This window comes from Oratosquilla oratoria, chromosome 2, assembly GCF_046742065.1.
Source record: "Oratosquilla oratoria isolate Oo_2021 chromosome 2, ASM4674206v1, whole genome shotgun sequence".
Lineage (NCBI taxonomy): Eukaryota > Metazoa > Arthropoda > Malacostraca > Stomatopoda > Squillidae > Oratosquilla > Oratosquilla oratoria.
Window position 1 is genome coordinate 73,765,846 of NC_134778.1, and position 8,615 is coordinate 73,774,460.

The window sequence follows — 8,615 nt, forward strand, 5'->3', positions numbered from 1 at the left end:
CTGAAGAAAACTGTGAAACACCAAGGAAGACAGGAACTATAATATTTTATATATTATATATCATATATATTATATATTCATATATATAGACAGGAACTATAATATTTTATATATATTTATATATATATTTTATATAATATTTGTCAGAATATAACTAATTCGTGGAGCGGTGCGAGCGAAGGCGACGTCATTTTCGAACGACGGACCAGCTTCAACTGACAGCTATAGGACCCGCTAACCCCACTTTGAACAGCCAGGTGACGTTCACGGGCCCGCTGCGCCAACTCCCTCGAAATTCGGTCGGAAGTGGTTAGACCTTATATTCTTAGATCTTGTACGGGCCTATCAGGTAGGTATTGTTACCACCCGTATATATCAGACGATGCAGTCAGGAGACGCATAACCACTTCCTATCTCTAAATGCATTCGCCTCGAACAAGGTAGTTCAAGCGCTCAAAAAAGGTAGTTTCCGGCATCTATCTCTAAGTGCGTAGCTCGAAAGAGGTAGTTTTCAGCCTCTTCCTCCCATCATGCAGATTGTCACTTACGTAAGATTCGGGTCAGCGAAAGTGAATAGTCCTCATCATTTTTATTCGCTTTTCCCCTATTCAGTCTGTCACAGACACATATTTTATTGTCTTAGTTTCATAAGGAGACTCTGAAATTGCCATTTACCTCTCTGTCATTGATAACATAGACCTGATTATCTTAGTCTTATCAGAAGAGTCTTAGGAATGACCAATTGTCCATTTCACACCCTTTTTTGTCTATTAGGGTGATTCTTATTTGTCTAACATTTTTATTATCTGATTGCCTTATTTATCTTGTATTCGTATGTTATATATTTACATATGTTGGTGTCATTGGCCCAGATTCCCATTCTCTACGTGTAATTGTATTGTGTGTCTTTTGTTACGTACACAACTTGCGGTTGACGAATATATAAGCACGCTCAATCCTTGACCCTCGTGATAAAATCTAACTCGGGCCAGTTTAGACCCATATGAGGATTGGTTTGAATTTACCAGCCATATTAACCCCCTTTTTCAACTAGGGTCTTATTATATCTGCTATCCATTTTTTTGGTCTATTCGACCCCAGACATCCCATTATTTTATGTGTTATGTACCTGTCCTTGTTTTCTTTATATAAAGTATCAATATATATATATATATATATATATATATATATATATATATATATATATATATAAATATATATATATATATATATTCAAACCACAAGTCTAACAATCCTTCTGGAATCTTTTGATTTTTGATACCCTACCTCTAATCGTACAGATAATTGCCTATCTGTAGACCGGAAAACTTAGTGACAGAATCGAGGTGACCCATAGGCTACCTGTACGTAACTATTGTATGTATGTATATATATATATCTATATATATATATATATATATATATATATATATGTATATATATATATATATGTGTGTGTGTGTGTGTGTGTGTGTGTGTGTGTGTGTGTGTGTGTGTGTGTGTGTGTGTGTGTGTGTGTGTATTTTATATATCGCTTAGGGGTACACCTCTAAAATAATACCCATATAGACATATACATATATATATATTTATATATATATATATATGTATGTATATACATGTATATGTGTATATGGGGTATTATTTTAGAGGCGTACCCCTAAGCGATATATCAATACAATTTTAAATATTAATCTTTTCAGTTAAAATACATCAACGTAATATGGTTTTTTTTTTTTCCTTGGTGGAAATTTAAAAATGCTAAAAGCGGTCGTCTTCATAAATACAGTAGCACTTAAAACCAAAGACCATTTTGTTTTAAGTAAGGTTAAACTTTCATTTAGTCCTAAAGATACCCTCAGACTTCCGTTGGTTCGTCATCCACAACAAACAAAAACAAACATGGCGTGTTGAAGCTCGCATCTAGCTCCAAATTGTCGGTAGTGTAATGCTTTTAGCAACATTTTTTGTTACTGACTTCCGCCAAGAAAAACATATTAGGTCAATTAATTTTAATTTACAAAATTAATTTAATTTTGTATTGATATATAGCTTAGGTGTGCATTTCTGAAAAAAGATTATCGTATGTGTATATATGCATAACTGTATATATGCATATTTGTATATATATATATATATATATATATATATATATATATATATATATATATATATAACATCAAGAAAATATATTAAACTACTGTTAAACAAATGGAAATTCTTGGACCCTATGTCTATTACTGGGTTCAAACAATCAAGAAAACGGTTCAAGGTCGTCACACCGCCGTGAGGACACTGGGAAAAGAAAACTATTTAATTTAACTTTAAGAAAATATAATTAAATAAATTTAGAAATCACATGAAAAATACGTGGTGAACATATGAAAAACAACGTATCTCAAGACACATGAGAATTAAACAAACTTGACAATACGTAACAATGTGCACCCGACCTCTTTAACATGAATAAGAAAATATCCAAGTTCGAAAGTTTTAACGGGACTGAACGTATGTAACACCGGTTCACAGTTTACTAAGCAGTTCTGACATATTAAGTTAATCCTAAGCCCCAATATACTACATTACTCTGCACACACTTATAAAGGGACACTACGAAACTAAGTTATAAGTAACCTGGCTCACTGCTACGAGAGCAAGGGGAGAAGGTACTAACCTCCATGCAGGTATATTAGAATCTAACAGGCAGGGATGCCGCAACTTCTACACTGCCATGTAGAATTGGAGTGTTGCCACACCGGGGCATACATTTTTCTCGGGCGTGTGCAGACTTTCATAGCAAGATATACTTGTCAAACTTTGACAAAATGTTGGTTCTAGTTTTTTTATTCTTGAATGTATATAAGAACCCCATGCCCTAACATATTCAGTAAAATACAAAAAAAAAAAAAAAAAAAAATATTTTTATTATCGCCAAAAGAAAGCTGAACTTGAGCGTAGAATTTTTTTCTACACCGTAAAAACGTATTTTTGGGGTACAATATATAATAATTAACATAATTACCAATAAAAGTCATATTTTGATGTACCATTTATTATTTGATAACTAGTTAAGTGTTTTTTAAACAACAGCTTGGGTTATTAAATGTTTTGAACAACCTACTGATATGTAGAAAAAATTTCCTCGTGTCCTCGTCCAGTTGCCACATGCCGCTATTTTTCTATGTTTTGGTACAAAATTCTACGAAACGGCAACCCTTCTAACAGGTTGGATAGCTCTATGCAGCTGAGCGAAGGCAAACTCACAGTTCATTGGTTAATACAAAAGACTCGTTCCTCCCGCGTGACGAGGGCATACGTTCGTAACTTATTGGATAATACAAGGGGTGCAGGTTTTTACCTAGCACGACGAGCCTACAACATTACACGGTTCCTTTCTTATTGGATCTTATCCTTGGTCTGTTTACGCGAGAAATACAAAAGAGATATTCTTACGTCACCATCTATGACGTAACTAGAATTATGCAACAGAGGCAAACGCGCAATGGACACTTGAACACAAATACAATATTCTTATAAGTGAACACAGTAGTTTACAGTAACAAATAAGCATATAACAATACAGGCTCATGTAAAGAAAATAATACCTTACGGTGACAGGATTTTGCCATAATCAACCAAGGTGTCACCCATAGTTATAGTGCGAACATACGAAATATGACATTTCCTCACAAATAATGAATAATTACATATATGGGATGTACAGATGTACACATCACATAGATGTAACACCTCCCCACCAAAAGAGAAAAAAACATCTTGAAGGTTTTTTTTCACATTCGGCAGATATGTGTTACGACCTGGAAAGACAATCAGCTATCAGATTGTCTTTTTCTCGTATATACTTTACATCTATATTATATTCTTGTAAAAACAGACTCCACCTAGTTAAGCGGAGTTTCTTATCCTTGGACTATTCAAGGTATTTCAAGGGATGGTGGTCAGTGAAAACTCTTAAATTTGCGCCAACAGGGATATACACAGCAAAATGTTTCAAAACCAAAATAATGGACAACAGTTCCTTTTCAATCATGGAAAAAACTTTGAGCCACATTCAGTTTCTTCCTGAAGTAACTCACAGGATGATCTATAGCGTCTTTAGCTTGTAACAATACTGCACCAACACCAATGTTGCTTGCGTCACAAAACAGAAAACTGTTTCGAGATGTCTGGGGCCTGCAACACTGGAGCTGTACACAAAAGGCTCTTCGCTTGAACAAAAGCTGTGTTGCAAGCATCAGTCCACTGGAACTTTGCTCCCTTCTTTAGTAGATCGTTTAAAGGAGCGATTAAGGAAGAGAAATTATAGATAAACATTCTATAAAAGGCAATGGTTCCTACAAAACTACGAACCTCCTTCTTGGTCTGAGGTGCTGGAATTCTGAGAATGGCTTCTACTTTGACTTGGGGCGGAGCCAATTCTCCCTGTCCTATCACATAACCAAGATGATGTGCCTTGGCCTGAACAAATTCACACTTGGTCAGATTGAGCATCAGACTGACAAACACTAACTTGTCAAAGAACAAGGTTAGATAATCCAAAAGATCCTGCCAAGTATCACTATACACTACATCATCAAGGTATGTTACACAACCAGGAATGTCCTCGGTAATATTATTCATTAACCGTTGGAACGTGGGGGGGGGGATGCGTTGGTCATACCAAAGGGCATAACTTTACACTGGTCTTTCCCAATGGTGTGAAACAGGAGATAGATTGTGCACGAGGTGACATGGGCACTTGCCAATAACCACGGAGAAGATCTAGTTTACTTAAGAAATGTGACCCGGCCACTCTATCAATACACTCCTCTAATCTCGGCAAGGGGCACGAGTCCCTTTTGGTTACCGCATTCACGCGTCGGAAATCGACGCAAAACCGCTGAGTATCATCGGCATTCGAAACTAAGATTACTGGTGAGTTCCACTCTGTGTTGGCGTAATTAAGCAGTGGGCCAGCATATAGTCTATCTCCTTTCTGATGATTGCCGCTCGTTGCGGGTGGACACGATACGGTCCCTGCTTAATGGGCTTCGCGTCTCCTATATCAACACCATACAGTATTAGGTCAGTCTTTCCAGGAGTATCTCGAAAGATTTCCTGATACTTACTTAATAAAGCTGTTAAGTCCTCCCGTTGTGCGGCCGTGAGGTGGTCCACTTATCCACAACCAGGGGGCCACCCTCCTGCATTCTCCTTCCACGTCATCTCTAAGGTGGGTGAAATAGTTTCCTCGTCTACCTCATGGACGAGAGAAACCGTACACACACTAGTGACAGTTTCACCCACCGGGTTCGGTTTCCTCTCTTGATACAATTTCAGCATGTTAACATGACATAATTGTTGACACCGTCTCCGATCTGGAGTGGCAGCAATATAGTTAAATTCCCCTACTCGTTTCAATACCACGTAGGGTCCACCGAACTTGGTCACCGGGATTAAATTCCCGCACTTTGGCATTTCTGTCATAGTGTTTCATTCTTTCCTGAGCACTCCTTAAACTTTCTCTGGCCATTTTCCAACATGCGGCCAACTTACCTTCCACATTAGTCACCGACTTCAACATGTCCTTGGAGGCAGAACTATGCTTTTTCAATAAACACTCTTTTAGGACTTTAAGAGGTCCTCGAACCTCGTGTCCGAACACTAATGCAAAAGGCGAGAGGCCCGATGATTCGTTAGGTACCTCGCGCACGGCAAATAACAAGTAAGGTAAGGCTTGGTCCAAACCTGTATCATTTTCTAAACACCACTTCTTTAACATTGCTTTTGAGGTTTGGTGGTACCGTTCAACTGGCAACTCATCAACCAGCTCCACCATAGCCTGTCGTAGAGAGACGACTGTAGGTCTATGGCTACTAGAGGTACCTTTGCTAGGCCCCCTAGGGAGCTTTAATATTACATTCTCTCCAACCACTGGACTTTTTACCAAACTACTCAGCATTAGGGACTGGAGGGCCCCTGAGTCACGTAGGATGGTGACTCGTTCCCGGTCTCCTCCTATGGAGATGAAGCCTTGGAACAGAAATGGTTAGTATCCCTTTAAGTGGGGATTAAGTTTACCCTCCAATCTAACAATACCCTCATCTTCATTCACCTCTGATGGGCTGTTATCTATCTCTAAACTTATCAATGCCACTGTTTTGGCCACACTCTCTCCCTGGGCCTGAGCCTTGCCCTTACTGTAGGTACTTTCACTCTTATTCGTTAACGCTACGGGCTTGACACCCTCTATCTCTCTGTGGTCAAGACAGCCATCACTTAATTCAAATTCATATCTTCGACGGGGTCGTCGTTAGTTGCTAGAGCTTCGAATCTTTTTTAATTTCTAACTGAAATGTCTTATCATCATCTTTAACTTTCACAAGGCTTATTTTCTCTTTTAAAACTAGTTAATTTCTCTGTGCAACCTACCATTCTATGGTCACTACCTATGTTGACTTTATTTATGACCATAATATTGCTAACGCTCTTGCTCTCATTTCCTAGTATGAAGTCTACTTCGTTCTTTGTTGTTCCATTTGGACTTCTCCAGGTCCACTTACGACCTACATGCTTTTAGAAGAAAGTGTTCACTGTCCTTATATTGTAGTTCTCTGCAAAATTGACTAACATCTGCCCTCTGTCATTTCTTTCACTTACTCCCAAACTTCCTAATGCACGAGCCATCTCCCATCCTCTTCCCCACTTTAGCATTAAATTCGCCTATTACCAACGTGTACTTACTTTTTTCTTGATCCATTACCCGACTTAAATCATCATAGAAGGACTCATTTTCATCTTCTGAACTCTGTGAAGCTGGTGCATAAACCTGAACTATTTTTAGAGTGTACCTTTTACATAGCCTAATCATAATCCAAGCTACCCTGTCTGACAAATTACTGAACTTGACTACGTTACCAGCAACCTCTTGGTTGATCGAGAATTCTATTCCACTAGATCTTTCTTTTTTCTTATCTCTATAATAGAATAGGTGGGGACCTATGTTCTCTCTATCGACATAGTTTTTGTAACATTAAGATTCTCAAGCCTATCCACCACGTCAAGGTGTCAACTCCCGTATAGGAGATATATATATATGCATATATATATATATACATATATATATATATATATATATATATATATATATATATATATATATTTGAATATCTGGGGAGCAGATTCTCTTGTATGCATGCATTGTTAAAATAGACAGCGTTAGTGAGGTTGTTGATCTTCTTGTGAGTATTCTCCAGTTTTCTAACCAATATTCTGCTATTTAGAGGGTGGGCATAGACCAAGTTGCCAAAATGATTCATTTATTTCAACGTTTCGTCTAACAAAGAGACATCTTCAGGAAATTCTGTAACATAGATAATAATGACGTACAGAAATAAAGAAAACAACATGTAAATCTAACCAATTATACAAATATAGAAGTAAATATCAATAAATGCGCAAATTCACACAAATTAACACTATACATGGGCTGATGGGGACCGTTACTTACAATAGTTAAAAGGTCCGATGAAATGACGAAGAAAACCCTTCGCTCGGTGACATATATACGCACCTAGCCGGCTTGGGTTATTGGTTAGAAAACTGGAGAATACTCACAAGAAGATCAACAACCTCACTAACGCTGTCGATTTTAACAATGCATGCATATATATATATATATATATATATATATATATATATATATATATATATATGTGCGCGTGTGCGCGTGTGCGCGTGTGCGCGTGTGCGCGTGTGCGCGTGTGCGCGTGTGCGCGTGCGCGCGTGCGTGCGTGCGTGCGTGCGTGTGTGCGTGTGTGTGCGTGTGTGTGTGTGTGTGTGCGTGTGTGTGTTCACCTTGGTTCACCTTGGTATTTGGATCACGTGTTGGACTCGTGATCGACAGCTATTTCCCTCCTAGAAGAGAGCTCAGAGCTCGTATGTCCGATCTATGGGTAATGCTATGACCTTACATGCACACACACACCCAACTCCCCGCCCACGAGAGTTAGAGTAACGACTCGAAGCGCAGCGATACTGAAATAATTTCAGCCCTGGGCAGGATTCGAACAAGGTACCGCCGGCACCGCCATACTGACAGTCTGGGACTCTACCAACCGCGCCATCGAGCGTGTGCGTGTGCGTGCGCGTGTGCGTGCGTGCGTGTGCGCGTGTGCGCGTGTGTGTGTGTGTGTGTGTGTGTAAGAATATATGCATGTATTAATGACGTAACACACGTGTTTATGCCAGTAAAGTGATAACAGGTGAAACTCGCACGACAATTCTAGAGCATCGCATATCTATTCATGTCTTCATTGATTCATTTATTTGCATTTATTCATTTACATGTTTATCTATTCATTTGTTTATCTATATATACTAAGGTTTTTTTCTCCTTATACGGGAGGTAGCCAGGTTATTTATTAATTTAATTATATTTATATATATATGTTTATTTATCTATTCATATATTTATACCTTTCCATATTTATATTGCTTCTTCATTTATTTCTCCATTTACTTATACACTTATATATACTGTAGTGTGTATATATACATTATATTATATATACATATATATATACATATATATATATATATATATATATATGTAT